This window comes from Bos grunniens, chromosome 3 (genome assembly GCF_055505025.1).
Source record: "Bos grunniens cultivar Pamir isolate PY7600 chromosome 3, Bosgru_T2T1.0, whole genome shotgun sequence".
NCBI classification, from domain to species: domain Eukaryota; kingdom Metazoa; phylum Chordata; class Mammalia; order Artiodactyla; family Bovidae; genus Bos; species Bos grunniens.
In genome coordinates this window covers 115,448,396-115,463,499 of record NC_141167.1, presented here as the reverse complement: position 1 = coordinate 115,463,499, position 15,104 = coordinate 115,448,396, and positions in this window count along the sequence as shown.

Genomic DNA, 15,104 nt, shown 5'->3' with positions numbered 1-15,104 from the left:
TTCAGGGAATATGATGATTCACTAAGCACCTCTCAGAGACAGTCTCTTGGAATAGAAATTAGAATAAGATGAACTTTTTATCTCATAAAGTTCAAGTAGTCAGCTAAAATCTTACAAAGTCCAGAAGGCAATATCAGAAATGTCATTTTACTTAGAGGGTGTTTTCCTCACAAGTTGCCAAACTACTCATATACACACACCCACACATGTGTATACATAAACACACAAATGTGGCAACAGCCTTACAAAAATTCATGGGGTAAAATGACAGACATAATAAGAAGTGAGGAAATATTTGTGGTTGTTCAGTTGCTTTATATGCATTATATGTGTTATTAAAGGGTAATATTTGCTTCATTTAACACAGGAGAAATCTGAAGTTTAGAGATCTGAATGCGTCTGGATCCTGCATGGAAAAGTGCGAAGTGGGAGACTGAGGCTACTACTATCAAGCTCCAAAGCCCCTGTTTTCCCCACTGCATTATAGTACCTTCCTTGTTGCTGCTGCTGCTAAGTCGCTTCAGTCGTGTCCGACTCTGTGTGACCCCATAGACGGCAGCCCACCAGTCTCTGCCGTCCCTTGGATTCTCCAGGCAAGAACACTGGAGTGGGTTGCCATTTCCTTTTCCAATGCATGAAAGTGAAAAGTGAAAGTGAAGTCGCTCAGTCGTGTCCAACTCTTCACGACCCTATGGACTGCAGCCCACTAGGTTCCTCCACCCATGGGATTTTCCAGGCAAGAGTACTGGAGTGGGTTGCCATTGCCTTCTCCACTTCCATCCAAAAGTCCAATAACAACGACAGTAATAAGAATTACTAATGCAAAGCACAATTCGAGGAGCTCCAGTACAGTCCCTGATCTCAAGGAGTTTTTGTCTAGTGAAATTAAATAGACCCAAAGACAAATTCAATTAAAATTGATGTTGCAGTCACAACTGTTATCTATTCCTTAACACCTGTTCTACCACCACAAATCAAACAAAACCAATAACGGCAATTTTATTCTGCTTGCCAGTGACTCATTCAGGAAAGGGCATGTGACTCAATGCTTGTCAATTACACATGAAGAGAAGTCAATCATGGCTTCTGGGAAAAGTATTCTTATTCTCAAGAAATCAACACAGAGAAAAGAGTTACTTTCACCCTCTACGCACTGTCATAGCTGGATGTGGTTCCTCGAATTGCTTGCCATCATCTTGCTGGACGCAGAGGGAGACGTGAGCAGGAGATGGAGCTGGAGAAGTAGATAGCAATCGGATTTTCACAAAGGGCTTTATAGTTAGGGTGACTATATAATTAACCATCCAAGTTGGAATACTTTTGAGAGTAAAAAGGGATGTTACTCATAAATAAGCCAGGATAACAGGCATAAAATGAACAAATCTACTTACATATCATGCTAAGGAGTGTGGCTTTTTCTGGGTCTGGCTACTTTGTGAGTTTTAAAGAAAAATTGTAGCCATCTTTATTTTAGATACATCTTTCTGGCCACAATGGAGAGAAGGAATTCGTGGGGACAGGACTAGGATCACTGGATAAAAACAGATGGCACGGTCAATTTGAGGGATTAAATAAGGGAAGATAATGAAGATATGCAGATGACACCACCCTTATGGCAGAAAGTGAAGAAGAACTAAAGAGTCTCTTAATGAAAGTGAAAAAGGAGAGTGAAAAAGTTGGCTTAAAACCCAACATTCAGAAAACTAAGATCATGGCATCTGGTCCCATCACTTCATGGCAAATAGATGGGGAAACAGTGGAAACAGTGACAGACTTTATTTTGGGGGGCTCCAAAATCACTGCAGATGGTGACTGTAGCCATGAAATAAAAAGACACTTACTCCTTGGAAGAAAAGTTAAGACGAACCTAGACAGTATATTAAAAAGCAGGGATATTACTTTGCCAGCAAAGGTCCATCTAGTCAAGGCTATGGTTTTTCCAGCAGTCATGTATGGATGTGAGAGTTGAACTACAAAGAAAGCCAAAGAATTGATGCTTTTGAACTGTGGTGTTGGAGAAGACTCTTGAGAGTCCCTTGGACTACAAGGAGATCAAACAAGTCCATCCTAAACGAAATCAGTCCTGAATGTTCATTGGAAGGACTGATGTTGAAGCTAAAACTCCAGTACTTTGGCCACCTGATGTGAAGAGCTGACTTACTGGAAAAGACCCTGATGCTGGGAAAGATTGAAGGCAGGAGGAGAAGGGGACAAAAGAGGATGAGATGGTCAGATGGCATCACTGACTCAATGGACATGAGTTTGAGTAAACTCTGGGAGTTGGTGATGGACAGGGAGGACTGGCATGCTGCAGTGCATGGGGTCGCAAAGAGTTGGACATGACTGAGTGACTGAACTGACTGACTGACTGAGTGAAGATAAAGTAAAGGGGTAGATTTGAAAACTGTTAAAGTGGTAAAGAATTTTAAGAGGACCTGGTGACTGATTAGGTCTGAAGGGAGAAGGTAAGATGAGATCTGAGAGGGATTCAGGTTCCCGGGTTGCATGTCTGTCAGAAAGATGATGCCATTTCCCAAGACTGGGGATACACAGAAAGCATAGTCTTCACCTCATCCTGGGAACACCTAGGCCACTGAAAATCTAAGACTGGGGGAGGCTAAGCTCACCTGAACCTGCTGAGCAGGCTTGTGCACGAGATGCTGTCTTGATGGGAATCATGGTAAGTTGGAGGTGCGGGAGATTGTTAGCTCCCCTCTCAATCTCTAGTAAAGATTAAGAATAAGAGAAAAATTTGAGGGAGAAGAATCAGTTAGTGGACACAGGTCCAGTAGAGATTGTCTGTCAACAAAAAGAAACTGAGGGCCACATATAATAACGTGTCTGAGCACAGAACCTGTTAAGAGGCAAAATCTCACCCTTGTCAGTGGGAGCCCCTCCATGCCTAGGTTCTAGATCACAGCTATGCTGTAGCTCTAGTCACATCATTCCCTTTCTCCCAATCGTTTCTCTCTCTCTCCCTCATTTTATCACCTTACTAATACTTTATCAGTTTTAATATAATTAAGGGGAATTATTTTTATTAAACATTCCAATTACACAGCTAAGATAATATTTGTGATGTGGTGGTTGTCAGCCAAGGAATAAAACTTCCACTGTCCATTGTTTGTGAATTCATTCATTCATCCAACAAATATCTTAATTGACCACAATTAAGTGACAGGTGTTGTCCTTTTGTTCCAGAGAACAGAAAGCAAGGCATGATCAGTGCATGGATGGCCAACTTCCTGGCTCTGTATTCATGCCTGTGAATTGAATCTAATTAAGGACATCTGATAGTCTAATTTGTCAAGAAAACACAGCCACTCTCTACCCTCCCACTTGCCCTTGACGACTTCATCATATACCTCTACAAGAGCCAAAAGAGCAAAAAATGAGAAAGCTTACCTAAAACAAGCTCTGTGACCAAGTTAAAATAACAATAGTTTCTGTAGGTTAAAAATGAGTTTTTTCTTGTTGTAAGCATTTTTTTTGCAGAAGATTGTCCTCAGTATTAGATTTCTTTTTTCTGTGCTCCATCCTCAGTGCCTTCAAAACAGCTGTATTTATTACACACTTAGAGCTTTGATCTAAGTGAATGGCTTTAGGATGAGAAGCATTTAATTCTTAAAAAGTAGTTAATCTCTTAAGGGAAAATGACTTTCGGTTAACACAGAGCTTACCTTTTTTTGGTCATTCATTCAATGCATATTTATAGTGTATTCTATCCAAAGTCCCTGTCCCAGGTGTTGGGAACATGGAAAATGTACATATAAAACATTCCTTCTTGGAGCATTTAGTCTGGCAGGGGATCCAAACACCAAGAAAGTAATTATTCTATTAATTTTTAATCACAGCTATGATGATGTTCATAGTGATGCTTCCTAAGGCCCACTTGAGTCCACATTCCAGGATGTCTGGCTCTAGGTGAGTGATCACTCCATTGTGATTATCTTGGTCGTGAAGATCTTTTTTGTACAGTTCTTCTGTGTATTCCTACCACCTCTTCTTAATATCTTCTGCTTCTGTTAGGTCCATACCCTCTCTGCATTCAGATGCTTATATCTTTCCTTTTCTCCTTTGCTTTTCGCTTCTATTCTTTTCACAACTATTTGTAAGACCTACGCAGACAGCCATTTAGCTTTTTTGCATTTCTTTTCCATGGGGATGGTCTTGATCCCTGTCTCCTGTACAATGTCATGAACCTCAGTCCATAGTTCATCAGGCACTCTGTCTATCAGATCTAGTCCCTTGTATCTATGTCTCACTTCCACTGTAAAATCATAAGGGATTTGATTTAGGTCATACCTGAATGGTCTAGTGATTTTCACTACTTTCTTCAATTTAAGTCTGAATTTGGCAATAAGGAATTCATGATCTGAACCACAGTCAGCTCCCAGTCTTGTTTTTGCTGACTGTATTAAAGCTTCTCCATCTTTGGCTGCGAATAATATAATCAATCTGATTTCAGTGTTGACCATCTGGTGATGTCCATGTGTAGAGTCTTGTCTTGTGTTGTTGGAAGAGGGTGTTTGCTATGGCCAGTGTGTTCTTTTGGCAAAACTCTATTAGCCTTTGCCCTGCTTCATTCTGTATTTCAAGGCCAAATTTGCCTGTTTCTCCAGGTGTTTCTTGACTTCCTACTTTTGCATTCCAGTCTCCTGTAATGAAAAGGACATCTTTTTTGGATGTTGGTTCTAGAAAGACTTGTAGGTCTTCATAGAACCACTCAACTTCAGCTTCTTCAGCGTTACTGGTTGGGGCATAGGCTTGGATCACCGTGATATTGAATGGTTTGCCTTGGAAATGAACAGAGATCATTCTGTCATTTTTGAGATTGCATCCAAGTACTGCATTTTGAACTCTTTTGTTGACCATGATGGCTACTCCATTTCTTCTAAGGGATTCCTTCCCGCAGTAGTAGATATAATGGTCATCTGAGTTAAGTTCACCCATTCCAGTCCATTTCAGTTTGCTGATTCCTAGAATGTCAATGTTCACTCTTGCCAACTCCTGTTTGACCACTTCCAATTTGCCTTGATTCATGGACCTAACATTCCAGGTTCCTATGCAATATTGTTCTTTACAGCATCGAACTTGCTTCTATCACCAGTCACATCCACAACTGGGTATTGTTTTTGTTTTGGCTCCATCCCTTCATTCTTTGTGGAGTTATTTCTCCACTCATCTCCTGTAGCATATTCAGCAGCTACCAACCTGGGGAGTTTCTCTTTCAGTATCCTATCATTTTGCCTTCTCATACTGTTCATGGGGTTCTCAAGGCAAGCACTGATGTGGTTTGCCATTCCTTCTCCAGTGGACCTCATTCTGTCAGACCTCTCCACCATGACCCGTCTGTCTTGGATGGCCCCATACAGCATGGCTCAATTTCATTGAGTTAGACAAGGCTGTGATCCATGTGATCAGATTGGCTAGATTTTGTGATTATGGTTTCACTATGTCTGCCCTCTGATGTCCTCTTGCAACACCTACCATCTTATTTGGGTTTCTCTTACATTGGACGTGGGGTATCTCTTCACGGCTGCTCCAGCAAAGCACAGCTGCTGCTCCTTACCTTGGACGAGGTGGCCCCTCCTGACCTTGAACATGGAGTAGCTCCTCTCGGCCCTCCTGTGCCCATGCAGCTGCCACTCCTTGGACGTGGGGTTGCTCCTCTCGGCCTCCGCCCCAACCTCAGGCATGGGGTAGCGCCTCTCGGCCACCACTGCTGACCTTGAGCATGGGATAGCTCCTCTAGGCCACACTTCTGCACAGTCCATCACAGCCGCTGAGCAAAGCTAGTGGAGGTGATGGAATTCCAGTTGAGCTATTTCAAATCCTAAAAGATGATGCTGTGAAAGTGCTGCACTCAATATGCCAGCAAATTTGGAAAACTCAGCAGTGGCCACAGGACTGGAAAAGGTCAGTTTTCATTCCAATCCCAAAGAAAGGCAGTGCCAAAGAATTCTCAAACTACTGCACAATTGCACTCATCTCACACACTAGTAAAGTAATGTTCAAAATTCTCCAAGCCAGACTTCAGCAATACATGAACCGTGAACTTCTAGATATTCAAGCTGGTTTTAGAAAAGGCAGAGGAACCAGAGATCAAATTGCCAACATCCACTGGCTTGTGGAAAAAACAAGAGAGTTCCAGAAAAACATCTATTTCTGCTTTATTGACTATGCCAAAGCCTTTGCCTGTGTCGATCACAATAAGCTGTGGAAAATTCTGAAAGAGATGGGAATACCAGACCACCTGAACTGCCTCTTGAGAAATCTGTATGCAGGTCAGGAAGCAACAGTTAGAACTGGACATGGAACAACAGACTGGTTCCAAATAGGAAAAGGAGTACGTGAAGGCTGTATATTATCACCCTGCTTATTTAACTTATATGCAGAGTACATCATGAGAAACGCTGGACTGGAAGAAGCACAAGCTGAAATCAAGATTGCTGGGAGAAATATCAATAACCTCAGATATGCAGATGACACCACCCTTATGGCAGAAAGTACAGAGGAACTAAAATCCTCTTGATGAAAGTGAAAGAGGGGAGTGAAAAAGTTGGCTTAAAACTCAATATTCAGAAAACGAAGATCATGGCACCTGGTCCCATCACTTCATGGGAAACAGATGAGGAAACATTGGAAACAGTGTCAGACTTTATTTTGGGGGGGGGGGGCCTCCAAAATCACTGCAGATGGTGACTGCATCCATGAAATTAAAAGATGCTGACTCCTTGGAAGGAAAGTTATGACCAACCTAGATAGCATATTAAAAAGCAGAGACATCACTTTGCCAACAAATGTCCATCTAGTCAAGGCTATGGTTTTTCCAGTAGTCATGTATGGATGTGAGAGTTGGACTACAAAGAAAGCTGAGCACCAAAGAATTGATGCTTTTGAACTGTGGTGTTGGAGAAGACTCTTGAGAGTCCCTTGGACTGCAAGGAGATCCAGCCAGTCCATCCTAAAGGAGATCAGTCCTAGGTGTTGATTGAAAGGACTGATGCTGAAGCTGAAACTCCAATACTTTGGCCACCTCATGTGAGGAGTTGACTCATTGGAAAAGACCCTGATGCTGGGAGGCATTGGAGGCAGGAGGAGAAGGGGACAACAGAGGATGAGATGACTGGATGGCATCACCAACTCAATGGACATGAGTTTGGGTAAACTCCAGGAGTTGGTGATGGACAGGGAGGCCTGGCATGCTATGAATCATGGGGTCACAAAGAGTCGGATATGACTGAGCAACTGAATTGAACTGAACTGAACCGAACTGAACCTATTATTTGTATTCTTAATTATTTAGATTATCATATTTTAATTTAATAATAGTTTTAGTAATTATATATCACTGTTATATAATTAATGTGATATAATTCTTATAGTGATATGTTTATAATTTTCAGGTATAATAATTATTTTTAATAACAAATTATTTTAAACTTAATCTAATTTTTATCAATTTAAATGAGGAATAGAAAATGCCAATGTGAGTAAGATGGTCCATGTTCAGCTTTTGTCCCAAATAAAAAACATCTATGCAGGCCTTCCCCCCAGTCAGCAGTATAGAAGTCAGCTTGCCCCTAAAGCAGATCTTCTATTGAATTTCTTAGGTGGTTAAGTAAGAACCTCATAATATCCACCAAAGAAAGTCAGGTGAATAGCCTTAGACTCAATATCACAGCCTCTGGGCAACTCACTATTTATTTATTTTTAATTTTTGTGCAGGCGCAGGAGGGCCTAGAGGAGCTGTCCCACGTTGAAGGTCAGGAAGGGCGGCGGTGAGGAGATACCCCTCGTCGAAGGTAAGGACCAATGGCTGCGCTTTGTTGGAGCAGCTGTGAAGAGATACCCCACGCCCAAGGTAAGAGAAACCCAAGTAAGATGGTAGGTGTTGCAAGAGGGCATCAGAAGGCAAACACACTGAAACCATACTCACAGAAAACTAGTCAATCTAATCACACTAGGACCACAGCCTTGTCTAACTCAATGAAACTAAGCCATGCCCGTGGGGCAACCCAAGACGGGCGGATCATGGTGGAGAGATCTGACAGAATGTGGTCCACTGGAGAAGGGAATGGCAAACCACTTCAGTATTCTTGCCTTGAGAACACCATGAACAGTATGAATATGCAAAATGATAGGATACTGAAGGAGGAACTCCCCAGGTCAGTCAGTGCCCAATATGCTACTGGAGATCAGTGGAGAAATAACTCCAGAAAGAATGAAGAGATGGAGCCAAAGCAAAAAGAATACCCAGCTGTGGATGTGACTGGTGATAGAAGCAATGTCTGATGGTGTAAAGAACAATATTGCATAGGAACCTGGAATGTCAGGTCCATTAATCAAGGCAAATTGGAAGTGGTCAAACAAGAGATGGCAAGAGCGAATGTCAACATTCTAGGAATCAGCAAACTGAAATGGACTGGAATGGGTGAATTTAACTCAGATGACCAATATATTTACTACTGCAGGCAGGAATCCCTCAGAAGAAATGGAGTGGCCATCATGGTCAACAAAAGAGTCCGAAATGCAGTACTTGGATGCAATCTCAAAAATGACAGAATGATCTCTGTTCGTTTCCAAGGCAAACCATTCAATATCACAGTAATCCAAGTCTATGCCCCAACCAGTAACACTGAAGAAGCTGAAGTTGAATGGTTCTATGAAGACCTACAAGACCTTTTAGAACTAACACCCAAAAAAGATGTCCTTTACATTATAGAGGACTGGAATGCAAAAGTAGGAAGTCAAGAAACACCTAGAGTAACATGCAAATTTGGCCTTGGAATACAGAATGAAGGAGGGCAAAGACTAATAGAGTTTTGCCAAGAAAATGCACTGGTCACAATAAACACCCTCTACCAACAACACAAGAGAAGACTCTATACATGGACATCACCAGATGGTCAACACCGAAATCAGATTGATTATATTCTTTGCAGCCAAAGATGGAGAAGCTCTATACAGTTATCAAAAACAAGACTTGGAGCTGACTGTGGCTCAGACCATGAACTCCTCATTGCCAAATTCAGACTTAAATTGAAGAAAGTAGGGAAAACCACTAGACCATTCAGGTATGACCTAAATCAAATCCCTTATGATTATACAGTGGAAGTGAGAAATAGATTTAAGGGCCTAGATCTGATAGAGTGCCTGATGAACTATGGAATGAGGTTCATGACATTGTACAGGAGACAGGCATCAAGACCATCCCCATGGAAAAGAAATGCAAAAAAGCAAAACGGCTGTCTGAGGAGGCCTTACAAATAGCTGTGAAAAGAAGAGAAGCAAAAAGCAAAGAAGAAAAGGAAAGATATAAACATGTGAATGCAGAGTTCCAAAGAATAGCAAGAAGAGATAAGAAAGCCTCCTTCAGTGATCAGTGCAAAGAAATAGAGGAAAACAACAGAATGGGAAAGACTAGGGATCTCTTCAAGAAAATCAGAGATACCAAAGGAACATTTCATGCAAAGATGGGCTCCATAAAGGACAGAATGGTATGGACCTAACAGAAGCAGAAGATATTAAGAAGAGATGGCAAGAATACACAGAAGAACTATACAAAAAAGATCTTCATGACCCAGATAATCACGATGCTGTGATCACTGACCTAGAGCCAGACATCCTGGAATGTGAAGTCAAGTGGGCCTTAGAAAGCACCACTACAAACAAAGCTAGTGGAGGTAATGGAATTCCAGTTGAGCTATTCCAAATCCTGAAAGATGATGCTGTGAAAGTGCTGCACTCAATATGCCAGCAAATTTGGAAAACTCAGCAGTGGCCACAGGACTGGAAAAGGTCAGTTTTCATTCCAATCCCAAAGAAAGGCAATGCCAAAGAATGCTCAAACTACTGCACAATTGCACTCATCTCACATGCTAGTAAAGTAATGTTCAAAATTCTCCAAGCCAGGCTTCAGCAATATGTGAACCATGAACTTCCTGATGTTCAAGCTTGTTTTAGAAAAGGCAGAGGAACCAGAGATCAAATTGCCAACATCTGCTGGATCATGGAAAAAGCAAGAGAGTTCCAGAAAAACATCTATTTCTGCTTTATTGACTATGCCAAAGCCTTTGACTGTGTGGATCACAATAAACTGTGGAAAATTCTGAAAGAGATGGGAATACTAGACCACCTGATTTGCCTCTCGAGAAATCTGTATGCAGGTCAGGAAGCAACAGTTAGAACTGGACATGGAACAACAGACTGGTTCCAAATAGGAAAAGGAGTACATCAAGGCTGTATATTGTCACACTGCTTATTTAACTTATACGCAGAGTACATCATGAGAAACACTGGACTGGAAGAAACACAAGCTGGAATCAAGATTGCCGGGAGAAATATCAATAACCTCAGATATGCAGATGACACCACCCTTATGGCAGAAAGTGAAGAGGAACTCAAAAGCCTCTTGATGAAAGTGAAAGTGGAGAGTGAAAAAGTTGGCTTAAAGCTCAACATTCAGAAAACGAAGATCACGGCATCCAGTCCCGTCACTTCATGGGAAATAGATGGGGAAAGAGTGGAAACAGTGTCAGACTTTATTTTTCTGGGCTCCAAAATCACTGCAGATGGTGACTGCAGCCATGAATTTAAAAGACACTTACTCCTTGGAAGGAAATGACCACCTAGATAGCATATTCAAAGGCAGAGACATTACTTTGCCAAAAAAGGTCCGTTTAGTCAAGGCTATGGTTTTTCCTGTGGTCATGTATGGATGTGAGAGTTGGACTATGAAGAAGGCTGAGCGCCAAAGACTTGATGCTTTTGAACTGTGGTGTTGGAGAAGATTCTTGAGAGTCCCTTGGACTGCAAGGAGATCCAACCAGTCCATTCTGAAGGAGATCAGCCCTGGGATTTCTTTGGAAGGAATGATGCTAAAGCTGAAACTCCAGTACTTTGGCCACCTCATGCGAAGAGTTGACTCATTGGAAAAGACTCTGATGCTGGGAGGGATTGGGGGCAAGAGGAGAAAAAGACGACAGAGGATGAGATGGCTGGATGGCATCATTGACTCGATGGACGTGAGTCTCAGTGAACTGCAGAAGTTGGTGATGGACAGGGAGGCCTGGCGTGCTGCGATTCATGGGGTCGCAAAGAGTCGGACACGACTGAGCGACTGATCTGATCTAATACAGAAGTAGCTACTATATCCCATTCTAAGCATTTTACATATTGACCCAGAACTTTCCCCACAAAGAGTAATGAGTCCTATCCCAAGGAGAGCTGAGAGAGCTGTGTTTCTATCTTATTTTTAGAACTAATATTGTATGCTTAGTTGAGGAACTTTATGAGCTAAAACTCAGAGACTCTAACATATGAATTAATATTAGACAAGAAAAGAGTAGCCAAGAAGTCACAGCCTAGTGGGTTCAAACCCATCATTGGTTTAATTCAAGAAAAAAGGCAGATGATCTTGAGATTTTCGGTAAGAGGTATGTGAATTTTTAAAATCTGTGACTCCCTAGGAAGCCTGACAACTAGCAATAGCATAATTCTTCAGAAGGAATTATAATATTGTATGTCAACTAGAATTCAATTTTTTAAAAAAAGAAATTCTCTAGTTTAGTTCTTTCCCAGGTCCTTCCTCATCAAGAAAGCCAACAGACTCTTCAGAAAGGCATATTCTATCATTAACTTACTCTCACTTTACATGTGGGCCCAGAGGGGAAAGGGGAGGATGAGACAAACTGAGAGAGGAGCATTGACATATATACCCTCCCATGTGTAAAATGGATCGCTAGTGGGAAGCTGCTGGAAAGCACAGGGAGCTTAGCTCGGGGCTCCGTGATGACCCAGAGGGGAGGGAGGGAGACTCAAGAGGGATGGGATATATGTATACATAAACCTGTAAGCAGGTCAAGAAGCAACCGTTAGAACTGAACCCTTAGAAATGGAACAACAGACTGGTTCCAAATAGGGAAGGGAGTACGTCAAGGCTGTATATTGTCACCCTGATTATTTAACTTATATGCAGCGTACATTATAAGAAACGCCAGGCTGGATGAAGCACAGCTGGAATCAAGATTGCTGGGAGAAATATCAGTAACCTCAGATATGTAGATGGCACCACCCTTATGGCAGAAAGTAAAGAAGAACTAAAGAGCCTCTTGATGAAAGTGAAAGAGGAGAGTGAAAAAACTGGCTTAAAGTTCAACATTCAGAAAACTAAGATCATGGCATCTTGTCCCATCACTTCATGGCAAATAGATGGGGAAACAATGGAAACAGTGAGAGATTTTATTTGGGGGGCTCCAAAATCACTGCAGATGGTGACTGCAGCCATGAAATTAAAAGATGATGACTCCTTGAAAGAAATGGTATGACCAACCTAGACAGCATATTAAAAAGCAGACATTACTTTGCCAGCAATATTTTGGCCAATATTTTGGCCACCTGATGCAAAGAACTGACTCATTGGAAAAGACCTTGATGCTGGGAAAGATTGAAGGCAGGAGAAGAAGGGGATGACAGAGGATGAGATGGCTGGATGGCATCACCGACTCTATGGACATAAATTTGAGTAAGCTCCTGGAGTTGGTGACAGACAGGGAAGTCTGACATGCTGCAGTCCATGGAGTTGCAGAGTAGGACTTGACTGAGCGACTGAACTGAACTGAACTGAAAGCTGATTCATGTTGTTGTATAGCAGAAACTAATACAAGATTGTTAAAAAAAAAAAAAAAAGTATCCCCCCCCCCTTATAGACCACTGAATCTCAAACCCCTCTGGGCAATTGTGGCTTAAGTAATAGTCCAGATCCCCTCCAAAACAGAGAATAGATAACATACTGTGATCTTGCCCAGCACCAGCACAGTTTGTACAGGGCATGATTGTAAAATAAAAAACTGACCGAGGAAGAGAGAAAAACTGAAATGAAAATGACAGCACCACCACCCAACCTCCCTTCAAGCTACAGTCTATTGTGCATGCTTTTAGGAGAATGAAACCTTAAAGACTGTGGAGTAGCTGTGCTAGATAATTAGTAATACATAGTATGGAGATAGATCTGAAAGGAAGATAGGCATAAAAAAATTAAAGCAGCAATAGGCAAATTTTAAGGTGACAATAACTGTAGGTGGGGGTATTTTTACAGTGTGTACCTTGAAGAAATATGCCTAGGAAAGTACCCAGAGGGTGAAATGCAATAAAGAGGAAGCCAACAGAGGTGAGGTGCTGGAAAGGCCCAGCTCAGAGACATGAGGGTGGAAAGATTAGTTGGAATAGGTAAGTAGCTTGTGGCAGAGCTAGTACTCACTGCTTTTGTATCTCTTACTGGAAGGAACATCATGAGATAAAATCTAGAGAAGCATGTTAGGAAAACAAATATCTGGGCCTGAGAGCAAACAGAAAATAGAGCACTAAGATCCTACAAAGAGTGTTAATTCTACAAGTGGTGACGGAAAGGGACAAAATCAGGAAATGGGCTAAAATGTTAAAAGCTCAGTAGAGCTGCCTAAGAACAATAAAACCTCAAAATAAATATAACACTACTATCATAAGTAATTCAGAGCGTATAACATGCAAACAATGAGAAAGGGTAAAGTTTGAGAACCGCTTGGCAGAACAAGTATTGGCTTTCATTGGGTTCCCTGAAACCAGAATCTGAAAGTACTAAGAGCAGTTTCAGTTCAGGTATACGTCAAGGATGATTTTCTAGCTGACATAAATCTCTGACAAGGGGGAGACTCTACCTAGGATGACATTTACATGTGTGTGGTGTGCTCAGCTATGTCCAATTCTTTGAGACCCCATGCACTGTAGCCCGCCAAGTTTCTCTGTCTATGGAATTTTGCAGGCAAGAATACTGGAGTGGGTTGCCATTTCTTACTCTTAGGGCATCTTCCCAACCCAGGGATCGAACCTGAGTCTTTTAAGTCTCCTGCATTGGCAGTCGGATTGTTAACTATTGTGCCAACTGGAACACTTACACAGACCTAAAGAAATTCCTGAGTGAGAGACAAAGTCAAAGGCCCCAGTGGCATCAGGCTAAAAATATCTGCAGCCTTTTTGAGGTGGAGAAACCCAAAGAAAGAGCAAGAGATCGGGACTTGGAGACAGCCAGACTATAAGTTGTGTGCTCAGGATACACCTGCCACAAATATGTCAGGAGACAGAGCCCAGTGTGACAATGGGAATGTGAGGTGAGTGTAGAAAAGGGAAATTTATTAGAGGGAAAAGAGAGGGTGACTGGCCCTTAAGGAGAACCAGCGTCCTCCCTTTCTGACAGAGTCCTTCTTAAGCACCACCAATGAAAAATTCTCTGAAGGGATGGTCACGTAGCCGAAGGTCTGGAATCTGGTGGTCTCACAGCTTTGAGAAGACAGGTACCAATGAGATAACAGGATGCCATCTGGACAAGTTGATCTGTCTCACAGATCACTGTGATTTTATTCTTCCTTTGCAAGGCTGACATAATGAGCCATCTTATCAATGAGACCCCATGTGGGCCCTACCAGGGGACACAGCACTTAAAGGGAAAAAGAAGTGAAGAGGTCTTACATAAGCAGAGAAGGAAAAGGGGGACTTTCAAACAAAGACCAGCAGGTGCCTGGCCACTGTCATAAACTTTCTAATTTGCAAGTAGAAATGCTTCAAATGCTGCTGCTGCTGCTGCTAAGTCGCTTCAGTTGTGTCCAACTCTGTGCGATCCCATAGACGGCAGCCCACCAGGCTCCTCTGTCCATGGGATTCTCCAGGCAAAAACACTGGAGTGGGTTGCCATTTCCTTCTCCAATGCATGAAAGTGAAAAGTGAAAGTGAAGTCGCTCAGTTGTGTCCAACTCTTTGCGACCCCATGGACTGAAGCCTACCAGGCTCCTCTGTCCATGGGATTTTCCAGGCAAGAGTACTAGAGTGGGGTAAAGTGTTTCAAAAGGATGGAAATGATCAACCATGTCCAAACTGCTACTGTTGGGTCAAGCAAGAGGTGGATCATTACAAGCAGCCATGAAGACCATGGTTGTCAGTGATAAGAACTGTTTTGGTAGAGGGGTGAAGGTGAAAGTCTGCCTGGAGTGGATTTAAGAGAGGAAGAGAGGTGAGGTACTGGAGACAGAGACTAAAGACAGGTCTAAGTTCTGCTACAAAGAAAAGCA